The following is a 25,824-nucleotide window of genomic DNA, read 5'->3' as shown; positions in this document are numbered from 1 at the left end:
AAATCACACATTTTCAAAAGACGCAACTCAAAAGCCAAAAAGCTTTTTTCTTTTTTTTCCACTATTTTAGATGCAACGTAGGTCACAAATGGAACCGATATTTTGCTTATTATGCATTAAAAATGTAAACACTCGCTTCCGAATTGTTTCTGATAAGTCACTTTTACAAAATATTTATCACAGATGAACATGGGAAACAAATCTTTGAGAAAACCATAACTTCTATTTATAAAGCTCGCCCATGACAACAAAAACATATACAGTGAGCTTGGTATGATTGCAGTTGATCCGTTTGATTCAGGAAAACGTTCTCCGTAAATTATTTCACTCTCATCCTCATACAATTCTTTGACTTTTGGCGACAGTTATTTTGAATGCCCGTGTCTGAAATAAAAGAGAAACTGCCTGAAAACGAACCTTGTACATTTGAACGCTCAGTACGAAATACGTCTTTTTATTGTTAAATGAGGAAGTTATTCGAATTGTGGGAGTGCAGTCACTAGTTCTCCCCGAAGATAAAACAAAGGGCTCCTTTTGCATTCTCTGTCCAGATATTTCTAATTAAATGCAGCACCGCTTTGTTAGGTCATCGAACAACATCTATCGGGAGACTCTTACCATCTTGCTAAGCTCCCGCCCCCCGAATGCCGTCATCAAGACTCAACCACTCCCCATTGCAAACGAAGAACTTCAGCTGCCTTGTGAGATTCGCATTATCTTAGCACAATCGCGTTCAGGATACTGTAGCGGGTTAAACTCTTACCTATCCAGAATTGACCCCGACATGAACATATGTCCGATATGAGGAGAGAGGTACGCCGTATAATACTAATCATCTATGCTCATGCTCCCTTAATCCCACTCACCTAACATCACTCTCACTTTGAACCGAATCCGTGGAAACGGCTGCTTTTCTGGGCCTAGATAAAATAGGCATTGATGACTGGTAACTCATCGCACTGGCAGGGCTTGATCAGCGGCTACAACACAACAACCGCCTAGATAAATCGCGAGTCTGGCAGAAGAAGTACACCCTGTATATATATGGGGAATATTTATGATGCTACAACACCAACAACAAGGTAAAGTAGGTATGCAAATAGGTTGAAATTTGTCTTCCATATTAATAGTGCAGTCAACGTCAAAAGAAAATGTACCCCACATATTGATAAGTTTTGAGTATTTATTTATTTATTTATCTCGTCCTTTGAAGTATTTTTTCATAAAAATATAGTTTCCAGTACAATAAGAGAACTTTCTATTAAATTTGTAAAAATTTGGATTTCAATTCAATTTTCAGAATTTTTAGAAAAATTTCAAGTAGGCTATTTGATAGCTCATTAAATTTTGGTCAGTAAAAACCAAGTTTCAAGTACGTCAAAAATCACACTAATTTTTGAAAATTTTTTTAGGTCACCGTCTTGTGCACTTTTCTAAATTTTGCACAAATTTTGGATTATGATTTATCAGTTTTTTGTATACATTAGACGACATTTTTATAACAAATTAACGAAAAAAATTAAGCATGAAAAATATTTCGAATATTATAAAAAGATGAAGTGACTTGATTATAAAAGTATGAGCGCAAGTGTGCATGGAATCAGCGTCAGTGTCGCAGGCTAATAACTGCACCCTATAAATTTCTAAAATATTAAGGGGTTACATAAGTCCAGAATTTTCAAAAAAAAAACGATTTTCTTTTAAAACTATTATTTTTTATATCATAGTTTTAGGTGTATTTCTGTGGAAGTCGATTGTAAAAATTTCCCATACATACAAAGTTATGGTAGAAAATGTAACTGCCCGAGGAGAGTTTAATGCGCACAGGTAGCGACATTGACCGAAATGCACTTGAAAGTTTAAACTCGTTTTTCTCGAAACTATTTTTTCCGGCACGGTCTGCTTGAGAACTCATTAAGTTTTTAATATTTTTTAATGCGTTTTTTGTTTTTTTTATTCGAAAGTGTTTTCTCATAGTCTGACGAGTCGGATTTTCGATATTTTTATTAAAAAATTTTATAAACGTAATTAACATCTATGACGTAAAACGCGTACTGTTTTTTTAAATGCCGTAAATTACAGAGTTTTTCGAAATTACAAAATCTGCAAAATAACTTCAACTTTATTTTACAAGCATTTTTTTTCTTTTTACAGATCCATCAACATTTCAAGAAGAAACTTTTTTTCAATGTACTGTGGGTCACGTGATTTTTTATATACTAATTTTTGTAAAGAAAAATTAAAATACATTTTTTATAAAGTTTACGTAGGTACTAATAAACATTGTATAAAATTTTTTTATAAATGGTGCTTAAATTTTAAGGGCTGATGTTGAATGTAAACCACACCTAAACGTCAAGTCTTTTTCTACATTTCATTTGATATTTTTGACTAACTCAATATATAATGGAGCAACGCGTTAAAGTTATTCAGGCTTATTATGAAAACGGGCGTTCAAGTCAAAACGGGCGTTCGAAGAAAATCATCTTCAGTGATGAGGCACATTTTCACCTCAGTGGATTCGTCAATAAGCAGAATTGCCGCATTTGGGCGAATGATAATCCAAGAGTGATTGCCGAAAAACCAATGCACCCACAAAGAGTGACTGTTTGGTGCGGTTTATGGGCCGGCGGCATCATTGGGGCGTATTTTTTCCAAAATGATGCCGGTCAGGCAGTTGCTGTGAATAGTGTTCGCTATCGTGAGATGATAACGAACTTTTTATGGCTCAAATTGGAAGATTTGGATGTGGACGATATGTAGGTTCAACAGGTCGGTGCCACTAGTCACACAGCTAACGAAACAATGGCTCTTTTGCGAGAAAAATTTGATGGCCGAATAATCTCACGCCGCGGCGATGTCAATTGGCCGCCTAGATTGATTGTGATGTGACACCGTTGGACTTCTTTCTTTGGGGTTATTTGAAAGGAAAGGTGTACGTCGATAAGCCAGCAACAATTCACCATCGGGTGGAGGTGTGCCGCCGAGGCCACGGCGGCCATTTGGCCGATGTTTTGTTCTATACGTAATTGAGCCATTCCAATATTATCATAATAAAGAGAAATGACAATAATTTCCTAAAAAAATTGTATTTTGTTCAAAATCAACACCGGCCCTTGAAACTTAACCACCCTTTATTTATTTCTATTGTTATCCTTTCTAAAAACAGTTTCACTTTTAGCGCATTTTTGGCGCTGCTGGACGTATGTAACCCCTTCAAGTATTTGTTTTTTATAAAAGGTATTTCAAAAGACGCGCCTAAATGTTCTCTTTTAAAAAGTTAGGCTCTTTCAGGTTTCACAATTTTTATTCAAAATACGGCTCTTAAACATTATATGTGAAAAATGGCATAATTTAAATGCCCACCATAGTCAAGGTGGTCTACAGATAAAATCCGTCAAATGTTCATTCATGAAAGCCTAGTTCTTGAGTACGTCGAGAAATCGGTGTTGAAGGTAGTTCAGCAACACTCTGCGCTATAGCAGCTACATTCTCAACAGAACGTCCAGACTTTTGTTATCCTCGTCGAAACCAGTTTCTTAAAATTTTTTCAATAAGCATTGAATTGTCGACTCATTCGGGCAATTATTTCCACCAAAAGAATCACAAATTTTGCGATATGCGGTCAAAAAGATCGCCTATTTTCGTAATAAGTTACAATAATTTTAATTTTAACTTTTTATAATTTTAACGCGTTGTTCTATTGTGTAAAATGTACAACTGCCTACCTGACAAATGTCAAAAATTACATAAGAGAGTTACCGTCTAGAAATTATTCACTACTGACATCGGGGCGTTACTTTTGGGGAAGGCCCTTTACAATACTAGCAAAAAATAAAAATAAAAAAGCGCAATCAAATCTGATTTGAATCTTCCTCCTCTTTTATTGTTACTAATATTTAATTTGAAAATTCAACCCGGAAATTCCCTAGAAATCTACTTCTCAAAAAAGACAATCTTCATGATATTCAATTTCTAGGAAACTTAAGCTTTTTATGAAGCATTTTTTTATTGCCGCCTGCGGATTTGATTTTAATGCTTTCTTTCCGCTAATAAACATTTGTGAATTCATTTAAATTTCAAATAGATTTTTGCGGTCGACAACCGACCAAGGAACTCTTACGTACAAATATGCATACACACATTTACATGCATGCATACATACATACATACATAATTCAAGTGAGAACTTGCACTTAAACAAATCAAATTTTGCGGTGAAATACTTTGTTACTTTTCGCGTACTTTGTATGGAATATGTAAATAAAAGTCAAGGCGCAACGAAAATTTAGCATAAAAAAATTATTGAAAAAGCACGTGTAAGCAACAACAACACACTCGTATACACATTCATGTGCCGGCGAATATAGTCGGCGTGATAGGTGCAAAACGGACATGGAAATAGCTGTTGTTGCTATGGTTACGATTGCTGGCGACACTGTGCAACCGCCACAAATCAAGTGAAGTTGCGCTTAATAATCTATTTAAAGTCGAAGTTGTGGTTCAAATCTTGATTTCAGTCAGAAACTATTGATTTTATTGCCATTTGAGTGAGGCGACATCAACCGCAGCAGCATCAACAGCGGCAGGTAACCTTGTTGCATGCCACATAGCACACAAGAGCAACGTTGTTGCTATTACAGCTGCTGATTGCTGTCTACGGTTACAGTTCGCATTTGAATTTGCCACTTGTTGGCTGGCTGTATTGCTCGGGTGCCAAACTGAATGTAGTGCTCGCTACCAGGCTGATTGGCTGGTTGACTGGCTGGCTTGTGGCTTTGTTTTAATGCGGGTGTTGCAGCTGAGTTAACATATTTGTTGTCGCAAGTTGTCACTTTGCGTGCCTTTGTTGCTGCTGTACGCAGAAGTGTTTATGTGCTTGCATTTACGTATCTCCCGACCTGTCTCAAGACAACGCAGTTTCGCTGGACATTTGCTCTTAGTCGCTTGGTGACTACCTTCTCACTTATCTGCGCGCCAACCTGCCTTCCTGCCTAGTCACACACCACCACCGCCACCATCGCGTCCAACCTGATAATTAATGCGGGAGCTGTGCGTTGCTCTTGCAGCTGTCTGGGATTGTGAAATTATGGCCAACATAAGATTTCGCTTAGCAAATAAAATTCCACTTTATTGCTTTGCGGTTTTGCATTTGAAACGCTGTCGCATGCAAGTAGGCACCTAAAACAACTGTACAAAATGCACCAACAGCTACCGCATTATTGGCCAGAGACTGGCTGACAGGCGGCGCTCATCCGGCCGCGCGACCGCCTAACTTGTTTCGGTATGTGAAAGTGTGGGAAAATGCACCGCGACCGCAAGGTGCGTCTGTCAAGTGATTTAATATGCCACATCGGTCGAAAGCAGGACACACGCACGCACAAGAAGGCAACGCATACATACATACATATACATATGATACATGCAAATGCATTTGTTGGAAGGGCAGGTGACGCGAGGACACGCCATGGGCGTACATGCACTAACAAAATTTGCTAAATAAGCAGGAAAACCACAAAATAGGAGCGCACGGCCGCAGTGGCGCGCACTTGTGCAGCCATAAATTCATTTGAATAACAACAGTAGGAGGCGCGCTCAGCTGTGTGACGGGCATATATTTTTATCTATATATTTTTGGTTGTTGTATGCTTAGCAGGAGTTCAAGGAGTAGTCAGCGTGCCAAATGCAGATCCTTATCAGTGTAGACAGACAGAGAACAGAGGCAGTGCGGATTTGCAGCAATGGCCGGCGGTGCGGAAGTGTTGCTGGGCACAAATGTGGCGGTGACAAACAGAGTGCAACATCTTGATTAGCAGCGCGATGGCGGCCAACAGCTGGCGGCAGCTAGGGGCTGTGAGTGAATGCAACAAAATTTTAATTTTTTCACTGCTCATTTGCGAAAAGCTGTTTTGAAAGTGTGCTTGAGAAAGAATGTTTGCTTGTATGTATGTGGGTGCGTGTGCACCTACGCAATGTGGGAATTGGAAAGGAATTTCAGATATTTATTACTAAGAAATTAAAAACAATTGCGCGGGGTGGGTATTGCAGTAGGATTCGAGATGCTGAATAAATTAGTAATTAAATAAAATAAATACATTAAAATCCACTTAACATTTGCTTATATTTTGGCAGCAGAAATGTGGTAGCAGTTCTGTAGATATAGGAATAAACATTTTATTGTATATTTCTTCATTTAATATTACATTTGATAATAATTTTATTAAAAAATATTTGACTTCCCAGCTTTCTAGAAACCTTTAAAAAACTAATAAATACGAGATTTGTAGAATTTTAAGCTGAGTGTCTCAAATAAAGGTAGATGAGCACTTCTATAAGTTCGAGAGTAATTAGCTTTCAGTTGGTTCTGGGTCTACATGTCGAGGCAAAACATGTTTTTTCAACACAGGTTGACTCGGTAAAAAAGACAAGTTTTTACCATTTTTTATTTACGACATGAAACATATAATTGGCGTCTACACCCCTTAGCAGCGTTTTTCAAACAGAAGTTTTCGCGATCCTGCAGGCATGCAAAATGCTTAGAGATCGCTGTTGGGAGGGAAACATTAATATTTTTTCCGATAGTCAAGCTGCGATCAAGGCCCTGTCGTCGCCGTATTGCAGCTCTCTTCTGGTGAACTCCTGTAAGGACCTGTAAGGAGGAACTCAAACGTCTCGAACGTGCAGGAAACATTCCCCTTATTTGGGTTCCAGGGCACAGAATTGTAGAGGGAAATGAAATTGCCGATGAGCTTGCCAGGAAGAGGCAGAACCGCCAGAACCGGTTCCACATCGGTGTCCCCTTGGCCGTCGTTAAATGGAAACTACACAATTTCTTTCTAAAAAAAGTGCAAGACACTAAGGGCTCGATACGATAGAAACAGAAGGCTTAAGGTGATGGGAATCCCCCGCCATTCAATTTCCAAACTCATTGCGGTGTTAACTGGTCACTGGGTACTCATGCGGAAAAGCTTGGAATTCCGTACAACCCCTATTGCAGCAGCTGTGGGAGCCTGCAGAGAAAGAGACTGTGGAATACTTTCTCTGCAAATGTCCGGCTCTGGCGGCTGGGCGCTTGAGATTCCATAGCGTGCCTTTTGGGGATGACTTGAAGAAATTCTCCAGCCTAGATCCCTTTTCCTTCCTGCACTACATCAACAGCACTGGATGGCTGTAGACGTGTTTTTCTCTTCCCTAAATCTTTTCACAGGTAGTGGTCCATATTATGGTATCAAAACGGCACGTAAGTGCTACTTGAAGTGTACTCTTGCCATCTTACCTACCTACCTACACCCCTTATTTGGCCGAGCTCCTGCTCCAATTCATAGTGTGCGTCTTACATTTTTTTCACAAGTGGACGGATCTACAGTTTTATGTCGCTTCGAAACGGCACCTAATTTATGTTGGCAGCCTTTTCATGGCAGGAATGGCAATATGGATGGTACTAGTTTATCCCGTCAATAACTGTATAATAACGCAACTTGCGAGCGATGTTTTTTTTTTAATTTTTATCGCTATGCAGTTTATCATTTTATATTTTATTTTAGTTATTTATTCATTCTCACATCAAATAAAGTACAACTCAAATATACTATAATACTCCGCCTTAAATACAGTCTATGGTAAGCAATACGGTGAGACACATTAAGCACAATTAAGTTTCGATTTGAAAGTCTCGCGTGAGTTAGAGAATATATCTAAATTTAAAAAGAAATTGTTAGACTGCCTCATACAACGCGTGAGCGGTTCATTACGACTAAAATTTGTCTTATAATTGGGTAAATGGAACATGCAACACATAGGTATTGCTGGGTCTAAGGTTACAACTAGGAAAATTAAAAAGTATTGGCTCCACTAAGAAGTCTCATTTGATGTGATTTATGGCTATGCCCTCATAAACATTACCGAAGAAATTTTTCTTCGCATTTCTAATGTTGAAAATACTTTCAAAAGCCGACTACTTTTATATTCAGGCAAACTACAAGCTCAACAAGGGAAAGAATGGCAAATCTAGTGAAACGTTTCTGAACCTTCTTAATTCTTAAAGATGAACCCATATCAAATGGGTCCCAGGTAATGCTGCAATATGCGAGGTTTCATCTAATAAAAGCAAAATAAAAACTCTTCAACGTAAAAGATCTTGGAACTCCCTTGATCACCTTACTATAAAGCCAAGCATAGTCCCAGACTTGGCAATCATTACGTTTATATGCTTAGAAAACGACATGTTCGATGCAAATATGACCCCCTAGTCTTTCTCTTCATAAATTTTTGTACGGGTGGCAGTGCACAATTTGTAATCGCAATCAATCGCAACTTTGCGTCTACTAAAGGATAAGTGGGGGCACTTACCAACATCAAGAGGTAAGGAGTTAACATCACAATAAGCTTCCAAGCTTCTACGGCGCACTTCATTTTTTTATTTTTTATTACATAAATATATTTTTTTTTTATAAATTTTTTTTTCATCCACAATTCTTCACGAATATTGGTAAACAAGGGATGAAAAGAAGAAGGCGCTGCGTCGCTTTTGAGTATTGCAAACTGATATTTACTACCAAGAAAAATGTGTCTTCAACTTCTTCAAAGATAAGAAGACTACTATAAAGTCTAAATTTCAATTCTAATTGAAACACAAACTTGATCTTGAATTCAGGAATGAAATCGCCTTACGCCTCATTTCCATGGCATTTCTGTCACCAAAATTGAGGTGCTAAATTACGTGTTAATTAACACTTGTAGCGATCGCCTACCAAAGCAAACTTGCACAAGCACACATGAAAAAGCGAGTGGCTAAATGCCCTATTGATAAAACAAGATCGAACGAAATGTTGTGCCGATAAGCGAATTTGGTTATGCAAATTACAACAGTGTTGCCAATGGATGAGAAATTTAAGCAAAACCAGAAAAGTGTGCCGGTCTGCTAAGCCAACAAAGCTAACAAAAAACAAAAAAAAAAATTCGAAACCAAGTAGCAGAACGCAAAACGCGAAATGCCAAATCACAATTCAGACTTGCATAAATTAAAATGTTAATTCGCTTAAACAGCCAAAATCTATCAAAACCGCCAAATAACGCAGAATAGCCGATACTTCGACACTTGCCGCCGAAAAATGCCATTATCCATAAAGAGCAACTCCAAATGCGGCAAAGCCAATAACAACCACGAACCGCATAAGCAACTAACGGCAGAACTGCATTGAGTTGCGCCGCCAACTGCACCATCTCTCCGCACACACACAAAATCACACACACATCTCTGTAGACAGCGGAGCTTTGTGGAAAATTAATTAGCATATCAAATACAACATAATTGCGATAATCGCACGTTAGCTGCTGCGGCAAGGCAAATTTGGCGAATTTGCTTACCCCGACAGTTAGCCGGTGAACTAGTCAACTGGTCAGCCTGGCTTCCTACCCATACGAAATTGAGCGAGCAACCAAACAAACGCCGCCAATTTGGCGTACTGTCTGCCGGAGTTATTGGTCTGTTTGGATTTTTGTATACGTCACTTTTAGCTTTGTGCGCCACTTATCTTCTGTCCATTTACAGCGTACAAGCTGTTGTTGCATGCTGCGCCGCTACAACATGCTGCTGATGACCGCTCGCCGATAATGTACAATAAGCGTGCCATTAAACACAATAATTAATATATAGACAGTTGCAGTGAGCCGGCAAAGACCAGAAACCAAGTGTATAATTGGTTTGGTTGGTTTGCAAGCCGTCAAAAAATTTGCCTTTAAATCTTTGTGTGGATCGAGCAGATATGTGGAAAAAATATGAAATATTTATTTATGCGGATTTCCAAAAATCGCCTTTACTTTTGCGTTTGCTGCCGCTAGCGTTTTAAAGCGCAAGCACTAGTCAAAACACTTGTCAAATCCCATACAAATGCCATAACCCAGACTCATTTCAAACCCATCTCTCACAACGTGCTTGTGTTCGGGTTTGTATGCATTTTAATATTAGGCCTCTTCGCTTCGCCAATCGTTGGTAAGTGGCGAATAGATGAAGCAATTGGTATGAGTAAACATTTGTTGGTACCACTGGAAAAGAGCTGCCGAAATTTACATTTGTTTGAAAGCACTTAAGGAGAAATAGTAGGACCGCGTTCGTGCAGGGATACATTTGTTATTTCAACTCGTTGCTTGAGATGCTCGTGCTCTGTCAACACTATTTGTGTTCTCGTTTTTCTGTATGTTGTTGTTAACTGTAGTTTAAAAACTAACAATTGCAAGGAGTGTGAATACGACGGGAACCTGCAAAGAGAATTTGGAAAGTTGAAGCAAGAAAAATCTCCCTGTGTAAACACGGTCTAATGAGACTTTTTTTGGAAAGAGAATTCGGAACATTAAAAATAGTGAGCTATACCAGTTATATGAGGCATAAACATACAGGCTAGCGGCGAACCTTGCTCGATAACTTTGTTAATGCTTTCACATGCAAATTTTTACACAGGTGAGCCAAGTCCAGAGATAGCAAGCAGAGAAGTGGCACTCACCGCATGGCAGGTGAACTTGTAAGGTATGCTAGAACCAATCTGAAATCAATCTTGGAAAATAACACACTCGTGACCATTAGAAACCACTTCTCAATGGCTTAACACTTAGATCACCTGAAGAAAGTTGGAACCAAAGCACGGCTTGACAGATCTCTGTACAAATGTAGTCGAAGCGATCGATTCAGAACGGATCATAAATGATGTTGTCTCTGAAGAGATAATATATCTCTACTGCTATTTGTGCTACGATAGGGCATTAGCGAAAAAGATAATACGAGAAAAGCACAGGGAGATGATGCTGCAAAAATTGTGAAGGCATAGAGATTGTTGAGAAAGCTCTCAGCTATCCTGTTCCGCGCTCTCCATACGCAGCCTACGCTACTTCATAGTTAACACTGATGCAAAATGTCTTAACATACACAGAATACTTCAGAAAGGCAGACTAAGAGAAGCCTGTGGTACAACAATGGGTCCTTGTTTCGAAAAAAGTTTATCGATTATTTGTAATTTTAATTTTTAGGCGAATAAAATAAAAAATAAAATAAAAACTGGTGCCCACTTTAGACAAGTGAATTTATGTTTGATTACTCTTCGAGGCCCTATGTTCCATAAATGAATAAAAGGATCAAATATATACTTTTCGATTAGGTCCCGGTTCAGAGACCCTAATAAAACAGCCATCTGCTATTCACAGTAGGTCCCGCCATATGTTGGATAACATAGAGACGCCCCTCATAAGTTGGAAGAGCAGCTCGGCAAAACACCTAACAAAAGATGTACGCGCCAATAATAAATTCGGAACACTTGCACAACAACAACAGCAATGCACAAGTAAAGGAATTGCATGAAATCCGATTCTTTCAATAAAACAAAAGATTTATGAATAAAAACGCAATACAAAACTGTATTATTATTGTAGTTGTTGTTGTTGTTGTGGCTCTTTCATTGTCGCGCAATCAATCAATGTAAAGAAACCAAGAAATCCAGCTAAGCAAATCAAGCCGTATAATGCAACGAAGTCGCCAGCGCGCAGACGACAAAAATCCGAATCAGCATAAGTAAGCTAAATGAGGGCAATTGCTGGTGGTTGTTGCTTTTGTTGCTAACTACTGTCCACGCAGCGAAAATAGATATTCTACATTGGCGGCAAAATGTGACAAAAACAGCAATTAACCGATGTAGTTACAATTTAATTTATGTGTGAATGAAAATTGAAATGTTCTGCGCCTATTCTTTGTTGTTGCTCTTGCGATTAAAAGAAGTACTTACTCATTTACATGTTTTTATTGTTGTTGCAGTCATGAAACAAGTAAAAACATTTAAGCAAATTTTTTTGTTTTTTTCGCAAGTAAAATGAGAAAACGGACGTAGTAGCGCTGCAGCGGATTCAAGGGGGCGGAAGGAGGTTTTAACATTTTAATATGGAACATAGCGCTATGCTACTTAAAAATGCTGCATTAATAACATTAAAAAGTGGACAAGAGCACTCACAGGCTCACACATGCACAGTCACCTACACACATACACACACACGCACACATAACAATCCGCGCCTAGAAACAATTTGAAGAAATACTTTGCGGCAAAAAAGTGACATAGCTGTGTTGTTGTTATTTCTAAGCTTATCTGTTTGCTTCACTTGTCTTTGATATGTTGCCTGTGTGGTTGTCATGTTGTTGTGCATTTCGTTGTTTTGTTTTTGCGTTGAGTTTTTCGGTTCATGTTTTCGTGCTGTGTTGTTTGCCAGTCAAATTATACACATTTGACCTTAATCGTTGCCTGCTGCTGCTTTGTAGACACTAAACATTTTTATTAGCAGCTTTTTTATTTCACTTTTTAAATGGAGGGGAGGTTTTTTTTTCAAATTACAAAAATAACCAAAAACAAAAAAGAAACAATTCACCTAAACGCACTTTAACACCAAAAATGGCGAAATTAAAGTCATGCAAGTTTTTTTTTTATTATTTTATTAGCTACATCTGTGTGTGTAAGAATCTATTTGGCAACTACAGTAGGAACTGCGAAATTGTAACTTTTCATACAGAAAATTTCTCGATTGTTGTAAAAAATTGTAATCTAGGGGTATTTTAATTATGAAGGAACTTCGTAGGACTAAACATTTTTGAAAAGAAAAAAAATTGCAGGCTGTGAATTTTTCATTAAAGCAATGTAAGCGATCGTATGCAGCTTTTTTTCAAAATCCATTCCCGCTTGCTGCATAACCTGCACGGTACAAACATTAAACAACAAAAAAAAATTTTATTATTTATATTTTATTTACGTTCACTTTTGAAACTTTTGAAAACAGAAAATGGATATCCCCTCTACATAGGACCAAAGGTCAAAATATGCAGGTGAATGTACAGCCCTTCATTCAAAACGAATGTAGAAATGTTTCACTTATCATTCAAGGCAGATCAATACAACTTCAAATACTTACTAAGTTTTAGCCAGATCTGCTGATTTACCTTTGAGTTATCACCGACTAAACAAGTTAATCAAAGAAATTATATAAACAGCGAAGAACGTTGAGCAATATGCCGTAATTAAACTCCTCAATAAGCGAAAAAAAGCAGCACTAATTCTTAAAGAAATGATATCATCTTTCTACAGCGACTCAAATATATTTGAAAAATTCAAAAAAGTTGTTTCGAAAGATCAATATTTGGAAAAGAAATAAATCACAGAAATGATTGCAATAAAATGGAGGATTTTTAAAACCTACAATTATTTAGAATTTATTGAGCGAATAGTCAAATTGGCCCATCATTGCAGCAGAATCAACAATCTAGCACAAAAAAGTTATCATCTAAGAATGTGAAGTAGTCAAAAACGTCTGGAAAGAAATTTTTTTCGAACTCAAAACGGCGTCTGTTGTTCAATAATAGTCAATACGCCACACTTGCAAAAGATGCGATTAAGAAAAAAAAAATAATGGATTCGAGATGGTTCCTAACAAGGAAATACGCCCCTTTACAAGGGTGAAGCTGGGTTAGCTGCCCTTCAAAAGTGTAACTTCGAAGCAGTTTAATATTTATTTCTAAGAATAAAAAAAGAGTTTCAAAGACACAGCTTTTTGATAATGAGGAATTATGATGAAGCTATTTCAATTATTTCAATTTTTTGTGAAGATCTTGAGAAAACGCCTTCTTCTATTTCTCTGATGATATAAATAAACTCTATGAAGCTTTCCATGTCTAAACCAGAAAATATCGAATTAATAATTTGATACTTTTTTACCTCCTCTCGCCATAAGCTTTTGTATCTGTGACCACAATTCGAAAGTGCAGCGGTTTGAAATCCCAAGCAGAAAACGGCAATAGATAGAAAAAAGTATTTTCTAAAAGCGACCGCTTCTTTACAGGCAATGACAAACATCCGAGTGCATTTTTACCATGAAAAAGCTCCTCATAAAAAGCCATCTGCTGGAAAGTCATCTGCTGGTCTCTGGAAAACATCAGAACGCACACCATAAAAAGGAGCAGAAGCTCGGCCAAACACCCAAAAAGGGTGTAAACGTCAATTCACTTTAGGTGGTTACATGTAAACGTATGTAACCACCTAAAGGACTCAAGATATACAGAGACTTATGTATATCAAAATTCTTAGAATGATTAATGGATTCCACTTGTCCATGCCTGTCTGCCCGTGCGCACGATAACACGCGCAAAAATTAAGATATTTCAATGAAAATATTGGTACAGTATTTGCTCTTTGTTCAAGGTAGTTTGATAAATTTCGAAAAATGTGTGATGACACGCCCACTTTTAGGTGAATACGTGTTGTTCCCCGCTCATGTATATGCAACATAATTCTTATTGAGTTCGAACAAAAACCATGCCCACATTTTATATGTTAAGTCTAAATTTACGTCCGTGCGCCTGATGTTACGAGCTATGAATGCCATTGCCCATGAGTTTGTTTAATTCCGAATTTTAGATGCCTGCCGAAATTAAATTTTACTAAAATCTGCGCTGCTGTATAAAGTCGTTCGGACCGATTTCAGTTTATTTAATATGATTTTCCAAGTACAGTGATATGCAAAAAGCAAACTTTTTATTACTCCCTGTTTTACCACAATCTTGGAACACAGCCTAGGATATACAGTCGTCGTCCTATCCAACCATAAAATACTATTTTTCCATGCTCTTAACAAATAAGATAATAAGATAATAAACGATTTCAGCAAAAATTCTCATGCGATAATTAGCAAAACAAAATTTTAAAATGTATATTGAAGCCGCAGTAGCAGTTTGAGTTGTAGCTGATCTTCAAAATCGAAACATAAAATGAAAAATAAACTATAAAAAAACAATTAAAAATAAAATACAAAAAAAATATCAAACAAAATTTCCTTTTTCAAGCCAAGCGAAGCGCTCACAAACAGTTGCCATCAGCCGACAGCCAAGTATAACAGTCGTCGCCAAACTAGCCAAGCAAGCGCGCCTATTTTTGTCAGCACAAAAAGAGACAGCGATGAAGAGCGATGACGTGCGAGGGCGGGGGCCTGTGTTGCATTGAAAATTACAAACTGTCGCAAGCAATCAATCTCGTGTACGTTTGTCTGAAATCATCAAAATCATCACAACGAAATGTCAATTGCTTTCAGTAGCTTATGATGGGAGCAAACACTAACAACAGCAACTTTGTTATTGTTGTTAACTTTTATAAAAAAAAAACCACTATAGCATCTCATATATAAGTATGTAAACGGCTGTCTGGTGCGTCGAAGTTAGTATGTAAGCAGTTGCATAGCACAAAACTGGCAATCTGTCCAAAACGTTGTAGCTGCAATTTTCAATGGCAAGTCGCTTCAATAGCGCGCCTTTTTTGATTTATACGTTGTTGAGTGCGGCATTTTTATAATTTTTATTCTCGTTTGACTTTGCTTGTGCGCAAGTGGAAGGTCGCTCGTGCGGCAGAACACCAGCAAATATTACTGCAGTTATAGGAAAATAGTTGATAAGGATGGATGACAACGCCTTGTCACCATTCCATAATTTCATGATTTTTCGATAGCTGCATTTAGCGCGACAATTTGTTATGCGGCGAACTTATTGCTGATTGGCTTTGCTCTGCCTTTAATTCATTTACTCACTTTTTTAATGCGATGGCTTGCAAATATTCGCAATTAGTTGAAAATTAAGCAGTAAAAATTTTGATGCCACTAATCTGTGCACAGCATCAAAGCGATGCAAGCAAAAAAGACACCCAGTCTGGTGTGTCATACCCGAGTTACAAATAAGTAGACATCGACATGCCACAGTTGCCTCGCCGCACATAGCCTGAGTATAAATATAGTACGGGTATTTAAGTATTTATGGCGTTTTGCTGTCAGCGACAAAGTCAGCGATTAGAATCGCCTACCCAAATGGGAGAGGCGAGCCATGGCAGCAGCATCCGTAGCGGGCGCAGCCGCATCAGGTGAATTGCGGCGGGCGGACAGCAAGCAAAAGCCGGCTGGCTGTCTATTTGAGCGAGGTTGAGTGCTGAAAACTCATGTTGTTCTGCTGTATTTGGTGAGGGTTGTGGAATTTTTCGCCATTTCGAAGCGTTGCATTTTGATTGTTGCATAGAGACGACGATGTAAACGCTGACGCACTGATGCGCTTGATTGCCTCACTTTTGGCTGCCTGCTTGAAGGCGTGCGAGGAGATTAGTGAGGATGGTTGCTGATTTTAATGCAATTTTATTTGTTGCATAACACTATTACATAGCTCAGCTTAGCAGCAACGGCAGTGGTAGGAGCAGTGGCAGTTACGAATGTTATGAGCTGTCGCACTGACATGCGCTGACTGCACTTGTTCGCTGAAAAACATATGTTGCTGCCGCCGCAGAGCTGTTTGGTTGTCAGCGCAAAGTGGAAGAAAGATTTATGAAGCTTGGCGCGTTTATGGTCATGACATTGCTAGGCAGGCAGCAGGCGAGATAGCCAACTAAATCAAGGTGATAGCGGTGGTGGTGGCCGCAGGAGTGTGCGCGCGCCTATTTGGTACGCAGGTAATGCCGGAAAATCTGCGCGCGCAAATCAAATATAAAAATCATTTGGTACTTGTGTTGGGAGTGCGCGGACGGGCGCGGGTGACGAGCCAAAAATAAGCGAGATGTCAATGACAAAAACAAACTGTGCCGCGTGAAACTTTAATAAGCTCAAGCGAACACAAAATATTTTAATGATAAAAGCGAACATTCGGCCGCATGAATGCGGTGCTCATTATGCTCGTGTTTGCTACACTTTCAACTGCAACCGCTTTAGGCGAGTGTTGCTGTTGCAATAAGGCGCGCAAAGAATGTGGAGACCATAAAGTTCGAAGAGGATCGCGAATGGCATTTGGATCCGCCATTTTTAGCAACCTTTGGAAACAAAAATATTGGCTGCCTTAAAAACTAACCCACACTAATTTCATTTAATGTCTACTCTTCTTCTTCTTTTGAGTCAACTTACCACAATATTTCGCAGCTGGCTTAGCTCGTACTTCTTACAGCTACTACATTCTCGTTGGCAAGGCCGCGTTTTAATGTCTGAAAGCAGAAAAATAAAAGAAATATTAGGTAAAAAAGTGTACTAAAGAGGAAGACTGGGGATTTATAAAGAAAAAATGGACAAATTGTAAACTATTAATAATTTGTAATAGGAATAGTCATGATTCAAATAATTCAACAATTAGAAGAGGTGGCAATAGCCACAATTTTTGAGTGGATGGAAAGGATGTCCTCTAGGGAACTCCAGAGCTTAAGGGGCAAAACTAGTGAGACTATTTAGAAAAAATCAACTTTTTTGCCATTTTTGTACGCTCCTGCTTTTGGAAATTAATAATAAAGATTTTTAATAATTTTATAATTTTTTTTGTAATAAAAAAATTTTAATTTTTTACTTTAAATGCACTTGTCGGAAAACATAATTTTGCAAACTTGCGGCAGCTCTAATTTGAATGCAAATCATAAGTCCGAGTTTAGTTTTACTTTAGCTTGTTTAGTATTTGTGTCCCTATAAAGTGCATCTCTATCGATTTAATATGCAAAAGTACAGCAGTTTTGAAAAAGAATTTTCTAAAACTTAAGAATGCAGTCAGAAGCTTAGGTCTCCTAAACGAACCGAAAACTAAGTATTTGTATACTAGAAAAGTTCCGAATGAATATAAATTTGCCATATCGAACGGCAATTACACTTTTGAGAATATAGAGAATATAGAATATATCTTTCATCTATCATCTCTGTGGACGCAACATCCAAAAGAGAAGTAAGGGCGAGGAACGTGGCCTTCTTTTCGCTATGACCCCAAGTTTCTCGTTTCATTCCAAGTCAACGCGGCTGTGATTCAGTAAAACAATAATTAGGTCTTGCGTTACTAATGCTTCTAAAACCTAAGACATGCGTAAGGCGGATAAAGAAAATCTTAACATATTTGAGCAAAAATCCTACGCCACATTTCTGGACCGTACGTCTTCCGAACGGATAGATCATATCAACTATCGCCTACTTTACAACGCCAAATGTCTAGCTGAGCTAAACGACTTTCAAATCGTCGGCGAAAGTTTCAGTATCCCAAGTGGACTGGACATATGCTGAGGATGGACCCCGCAAAACTGCAAAAAAGATCTGCAATAGTAAGCTTTATGTGCCTTATAAAAGGAGGCGCCAAAAGGAAACCTGGTTTGACACAATTGATGATGAAATGACGAAATTATTAATAGGAAATTTTTAAGAAAGCTAAGGTTCAACCAAGAGCGTCATGCCACAATTGTGGTTCGTAGTAAATGAAATCACTCGGAAATTTTTGCCATCCTGAATGTAGCCTAATGGATAATCGAGAGGAGTTGGAGCGGGAAACAGATTGGAGTTTTCAGTGACAATCAGGCTGCACTGAAGGCTCTGGAGAATGTGAAGCAAACCTCAAATATTTTTCAAAAATGTAAAAAGAAGTTTAATTCTGCAAGACAGAACAGGCTACGCAAGACAGAACAGGCTTGTACAATTATGTATGCAATTTACATAAAGAGCGATGGTCCGGTCTAGAACGCTGCAAAACTGCAAAGTGTTTTGTGACAAGTCCGAACAGAAAACTTTCAAACTTTCTACTAAAACTTGGAAGGAAAGACGTTCGGTTGATGGTAGGTATTATTACAGGACACAACCCATAGCGTCAGCAAATGACAACCATTGGAATCATTGAGGGCCCAATATGCCGGTCGCGCTTGGAGGAGGCGGATAGCACTGAACACTTTCTCTGTGAGTGTCCTGCGTTTGCTAGAGTAAGGCTACGAGTTTTGGGTTCCAATGTCATGAGAATGAGTAATATTCGTTCTCTAAGACTCGAGGATATTTACAGATTTGCCAAAGAATCTGGAAAATTCTCACAGGACTAACTACCTTTGTCTCTCTGCCTCTATTATTTTCTATCTCTTTCTCTGATACTTTTCTCCTTCCTTTCTTGACTATCTACCCTCTTTCCAGAGCTCTAAATACAATGGGCTTTTTAGCCTGAGCGTTTTTAGGAGCCTTGGCTCGACCTATTCAAATTCCACTTTCAATTCAAATGAAATCCCTTCTATTTTAAAACAAAGGTCTTATTTTCTAATTTAAGATTCACTGAAGGCCGCATTTACTGTAGCAGTGGGCGAATTTTTAGAGACGTAAACATAATTCATTCAAATTTTCTTGTTTCTGGACATAAAAAAATTGCCACACATTCTTTGCATACACAATACTTCCTTCAAATTTCAAACTATTCGATGCAGTACATTTCGTTTAATAAATTTTTGAAAAATCACCTGTTGCTTTGACAATCACAGAAGTTTCGGCCCTAAAGGTATTTTATATTCCAATAGCGCGTTCCAAATCCCCAGTATGCGGGACACTTTCAGATGGCCTATTGCAAGCTAAAAGGTCCCTGGATGATGCATGCCGCATGCCGAGCCGTCATAGAATCAGCTGCACATTTCTTGTGAAAAATCAATATGGGTTCAGCCACAGTTTTAGTTCTCTTTTGCTCGGTCTACAGCTGGTCGCAGGTAAGGCTCAAAGCAGTAGCGATTAGCCGATGCCTAATTGTCTTATTAATGTTGTTAAAAAAATCGACTCTAACTAAACATAAGAACAAAAACGTCTAAGAAAATTCTCAAAATCCAATAATAACCAGCTAAATGCGGCCGTAAAATTGAACATAAATCAAAACATGTTTTTGCTACTCAAATTACATAATACATAGAAAAAAATAATAAAGAAGAAAATTTTTTTCAGAAACTTCATAAAACCAAAAATAAAGAAGAAAATTTGTTTCAGAACTTTCAAAAATTTCGAATATTAGCAAATAACAAAAGAATTAAAATGAAAGTAGAAATATGCGAGTCTGCTCGTGTGGGCATTTCTTATGCAGAGTACGCAGAGCCATTAATCATTAGCGCTAAACGCTTTAATTTTCTTAATTAGCCAACAAATGAACGAACAAGCGAAAACAAATGTACAGCTTTGATGTTCATAGGCTACCCATCGCCGCAGAATCAAAGGCAAAACAGCCGTAGAGTGAAACACAAACCAAGAATAGACCAAAACCAGAAGAAAAATTCAATTGAATTGAAAAAAGGGGCAGTTACGCGTGTTAGAAATCCAATTTGTGTGTAGTTGTAGTGTAAGAAAAGTTGTTAAGCTGCGGGCGTCAGCGCGGGTGTACATTAGCGTAGCAAAGCACAAAACCAAACCCACGCCCTGAACGCCTCTCCGCTTGCACGAACAACAGATAGGCCAAAAAATTTGAATATACCAAAGTGTTGCATGTAAGCCGCCAAAAAGCAACTAAGATTGCAACAACAACAGAAACCACACAACACGCACATGGAAACACGCCCACCACAAGCGTTGGCTTGCCTGTTGGCCGAGCAATCAACCAACCAACGAACCAACCGAGTGCTAATTAGAAATTAGAAATATTAATGAATATTCAATGTGCTCCTATAATTCTGTCAGCATGTGTGTGTGTGTGTGTGTGTATGAGTATGTGTGTGTATATACATACTACAGCATATGTTTATGGTTTTTGAGGGTGGCAGCATTGAATATCCAACAGACGAAACGAAAGTAAATGAAAGACTTAAGACACGAACCGGCGCAATACCACGCAGGTAAGCACTTCTATGTGTGTGTACGCGTGCGCGTATGCGAATACATAGTAATCATGTTTTTTAGCGTCGCTAACACTTAATCAATCACTGTCCGCCACACGTTCAAAAAATGTATAAAACAAAAACAACAACAACTAGTACCAGAATACAGATAATTCCAACTCTCCACTGCACAGCAAATGTTTTTATTTTTTTTTTATTTTATATTTTCTCATTTTGCTTAGATTTTCTGATGCCACTGCAGTCAAGCCGTTAGCGATTAAAGTCAAACCCGAAGTTGTTGCTGCTGTTGCCACTACTGCGGCTGCCGTTGAAGGTGATTCGCGCAACCGCATTACAGGGTGGCTGCTGAGTGAAGGTCCAACAACATCAACGACAACAAGTGTATGCCGGTCGTTTGGCATGTGGTATTCGCAGATTGGCTAAATAATCGTGTTTGTAATGAAAAACGAGAAAAAATCTCCTTTGCCTGCCATCAAACAGCTAATTCGCCAAAAGACACGCTGTCTCGCGCGTCGTCGCCTCAGCTGCTAATGCACGGCCAGCAACCTTCACTGCTAATGCGGTGTCTCGCTAAGCTGCTAAGCAGCACAAACCTGCGTCGCTACCTCCGCCTTCGCTACAACATAAGCTTGACGCGACCATGCGCACTCGAGCCGCATGCGCAGGCAAATTCAATGGGGGACGAGTGCGCACGCGCAAACCGCTCGCAGCAAAAACTATGTACAAGCGCTAGCCCATGTACAGCGCAGTGCGAAGCGTGATGGTGGAGAGCGTTTGTTGTTAACACGTTCACCGTTGTTCTCCACCCGCTGGCTGGCTGTATGTCTGGTTCGTCGCAGGCGATGCAACCAAGCGCTTGTTATTGCGCAGACGCAGCAACATGAAATTAAATATTTCCTAACAAGCACAAAAAGTTTCAGAACAATAAAGCAACAACGCGTGGTGCAGCAAGCATTTTGCTGGCCAAATGTGGCATTCTAACTGGGTACACCACGCGTGCGTACACCATTCGAATGCAACCATGAAATTGGGTGTCTAACACACTACTTAATGCCGTTTTTTATTGTTGCTGCTAGTTTATTTGTGCACTGTAATGGTATCTTAAGAAAGAGGAGGCGCTGGCGATGGCGGTGGTGGTGGTGTTGGCTTTAGCTGTAGGTAGCTTAGAAGGTTCTGACCAAAGAGTCGAACTGGTTTCGCTAAATGCTTGTTTTGTTTGCTTGCTTGTTTGAATATTTTACGCTTCTCGTCAAATATCTTTAGATTTTACATTTTCTCCAGGCTTTTTTTATCTCCGCTTCTAATCTCATATTTTCTTTTTTCCCCCTATTTCAGTTTATTGTAAACAGGCACAAATTATGATTAATGATATTGACCGTCGACTAACGATTACAAAAATAGCCTTAGTAGACACAAAATAAAACCAATACCAGCATTTACATACCATATGACCTAGCGCAGTCGGCACTTGGCTAGTACTTTCCTGCTTTTAGAGCATTCGCCTGTCATCTGCTTGTTCGACGTGCGACTGTCATGACCAATTGCCGGGGCAGTTGAAAGGGAATGAGTAGATTCACGTGTCGATTAAGAAGAAGAGAGTGCCTAGTCTAGCGGCAACACACCTTCAAACAAGCGTACGAAAGAAATGTGGGGATTTTTCGCTCGCAGCGCGCCTAAAGGATAATTGCGCGGCTCAAGGTTTGAGCTCTTCAATACAGTATGTGCGATAAGTTTTGAAATACCATGCATATGTGTGTGTGTGCATGTATTTCTGGCTTGCAGTCATGGGCGCAATTAAATTGGAATGCTGAGTCTCATTAAATAATTAAGAGGAAGTTATTCATCTTGGATTGCAGCAGCATGAGTGGGCGCTAGAAAGAAATCTACATACATATGTAGTAGGGTGGTCCAAAAATGCATGGGAAAAAATTTATATTAAAATTTTTATGCTGCCGCCCCCCATAATGGTAAAGAATGAAAAATAAAAAGACCCGTATTTTTTTTTTTTTAATCAGACCATATTTAATGGTGCCGCCGGGGCTTTGAAATATCCCATGTATTTTGTATGGGAAAAAAATACTTTTTCGTAGATTTCATGTAAAAACCTGGAAAATGAATATATTTTAACCGGATACCTCAGTTTCTCTTCATAATTGGTCAGGGAATAACAACCAATTATGAAATAATTAATTTTTTTGTATTAACTATTTTTTATAGAACCCCAAAAAGCCCCCATAAAACGAAAATCTAAGAAAAAATCGAAAAACAATATTTTATATTACTTTTATGAAAATAGTTAATACAAAAAAAATTAATTATTTCATAATTGGTTGTTATTCCCTGACCAATTATGAAGAGAAACTGAGTTATCCGGTTAAAATATATTCATTTTCCAGGTTTTTACATGAAATCTACGAAAAAGTATTTTTTTCCCATGCAAAATACATGGGATATTTCAAAGCCCCGGCGGCACCATTAAATATGGTCTGATTAAAAAAAAAAAAAATACGGGTCTTTTTATTTTTCATTCTTTACTATTTTGGGGGGCGGCAGCATACAAATTTTTTTGGACCACCCTAATATGTAGGTAAAAGTGTTGAAAAATATAAAAAAATGTATTATTCTACTTTCAAGTAGTATGTAGCGCTAACTTTCCTTTGCTTTTCAAGCTTTTCTAGCTTTTCCTGCATTATTGTTACTTTTGTTTTCTGCGTCAGTTCTTTACATTTTATTTTTTTATTAAAGTTTTTTTAAATTTTTAAATTTTTTTTATAGTTTTTAAATTTTTTACTGTTTTTAATTATTTTATTTTATAATTTAAAATGTTTTTTTATAATTAATTTTTTTTTTCAATTTATTTTTTTATAATTTAAAATATTTTTTATAAATTTTAAAGTTTTTTTATAATTTTACAATTTTTTTTAAAAGTTTTAAGGTTTTTTTATAATTTTAACATTTTTTTATAGTTTTTAAATTTTTTTTATAATTTTTTTTTTTTATAATTTAAAATGTTTTTATCTTATAATTTTATTTTATAATTAAGTTTTTTATAATCGTTCATTTTTTTGTAGTTAAAATTTTGTTTATAATTTAAAAATTTTGTTCATGATTTTTAATTTACTCCTCCGCTGTAACTGCAACGCTCGATGCCAGTCAGCCATTTCTTGAAGCAAGGCTGGTAGTTTCTTGACGCTTGTGGGAGGCATGTCGCTTTCTTTTTCAGAGAAAACTAAACCTTTCTTTATATTTATATCATAAAAAAACTCAAGTTTTTCTTGTCTTTTGATTTTCTTTCAATTCAAGTAAGTGTAATAAAAGTTTAGCAGTAAAGAACTGCGCACACGAAAACTCAATCCGTTTTTCGTAGGCCGCAAAGTAATTATAACTACGATGTTAAACAAGTAGTATAAAAGTAAAATTAGAAAAAAAGTGACTTAAAATTTTATAAACTTAGCTCTGTTGTGTGAATAGATATCTGAAAAAAGCAAGTCGACAAGGCGCGAAAGAATTCAGTGCAACTTTTTGAGTTGTAACTCGACTTGTCTGACCTCGCCTAATTTGTCACAACGAAATTGTTTAATTTTTTCTACAACAACCAAAAGCACTTAAAGTAAAAACTGAATTCATAAACATTTTTATTGCTGTTTTCTACTCTTTCCACACAAAAGTTAGGATATTTTTATGACAAAAAAAAAGTTGTATGGGCATAGAAATTTTTCTTCCGTTTTCACTTTTTTACTTTTTTTATATAATTTTATTTCTTATGTGCGTATTTACGCATGCTCGCATTTGCCTCTTCACTATCAAGCGCCAAATTTTTGTGAGCTAAGAAGAGCGTAATAAAAACTTTTTTAAATAGTGAAAAATGGCAATGAAAATCTAATACAAAGTAAGTGCTGCTACCCAAAAGTGTTTGCTATATCAACAAGTAAAGCAAAAACAAGCAAAAAAAACGACAAATACTAGAGGCTATAAAGCACAGTTGACCAGTTGACTTATTAATATATTTAGACTAGATTTTTTACCCTTTGCTTCCCATTTTAGTTTAGTGCTAGTTAGTTTTCATTTCCAAGTTTCGTTTTCAGCAAAAATGCGCTTAAAATGAGCTCGATTTCAGCACTAAATAAAAGTTATTATGTGACGTGAATGTTTCGAAATAAAATACCATTTTTGGAAACTTGGCGTCAAATGTTCGTATGCACTGTGTACTATGTAGAAATGTGTATGCGTATGTGTGTGTCTGTATATGCTTAATAAGGCTTAGTATAAGCACATTTCTTAGTAGAAACAGCGAGAAAATCCAATAAGAAAATTTATTTAGCAGAAGTGTGAAAAAATGAAATCAAAAGCCATATTTGTTGGTAATAAAAAAATGTTTACAAAAATAAGTAAAGTAATATAAATTATATCAGTTGCAGTGACATTTAAGTGACATTTCGAACCTTTTCAAGCTATTTGCTTGACATACAAATTACAAAAGTAAAAAACAAAATCAACATAAATAATTTAAAACAAATTTTCTGCTAAGTTAACTCGCCTAGACTTAATTAAATTGCGTGTCCTGCATGCACGTAGGATTGTATGTAAAGGGTTTTCCAATAAGAGGTGTTATTTTGATAATCAAAGAAAAATGCTACATTTTAATATAAATGATCGGATATTTTTTTCATTACAAAGACGAAAGTATGCCGTTAATAGTGGAAAATAACATCAGCAAATGACCACCACGACCACGCCTACAGGGCAATATCCTTTCCATGAAATTTTGCATATGTCGTCGATAGCCTCACGAATTCCATCTTTGAGGTCTTGAATCGACGCTGGGCTTTTGGCATAGACCTTCTCTTGCACGTGGCCCTAAACAAAATGTCACCTCTTCGAGAGACAACACGGTCCGTTTCGTTGCTTGTGTGGCACGTAGCTCCGTCTTGTTGAACATAAACGTTGGCCAGATCAATACCTTCCAATTCCGACCATAAAATATCGTTAATCATCTCTCGATAGCGCAATCCATTCACCAACAACACCTGTTATTGGAAAACCCTTTATGTATGCCCGCAAGCAGATATACTTTTTGATCATTTCTAAAGAGCGTAAAATGCAATAAATTATCTCATCTAAGGCATTCACTAAATACACACACGCACACATATACATGTCGAAAAAGCTGCATTTGACCAGATGACTGCGCTAATTTGCACTT

The 25,824-nt window shown here is 37.6% G+C and overlaps 1 protein-coding gene across 1 annotated transcript in view; it reads right to left on the bottom strand.

The window, feature by feature from the left end:
• LOC129242649 (uncharacterized) overlaps positions 1-25,824 on the bottom strand; it is a 100,150-nt gene that overhangs the window by 32,089 nt on the left and 42,237 nt on the right. Inside the window, exon 2 of the mRNA XM_054879419.1 lies at positions 16,945-17,021. The gene's annotated coding sequence lies outside the window, so the exon portion shown is untranslated. The remainder of the gene's footprint in view (positions 1-16,944; positions 17,022-25,824) is intronic.

This window comes from Anastrepha obliqua, chromosome 3 (genome assembly GCF_027943255.1).
Source record: "Anastrepha obliqua isolate idAnaObli1 chromosome 3, idAnaObli1_1.0, whole genome shotgun sequence".
NCBI classification, from domain to species: Eukaryota; Metazoa; Arthropoda; class Insecta; order Diptera; family Tephritidae; genus Anastrepha; species Anastrepha obliqua.
Note: the sequence above shows the minus strand (reverse complement) of the source record. Positions and strands in the feature narration are given on the sequence as shown.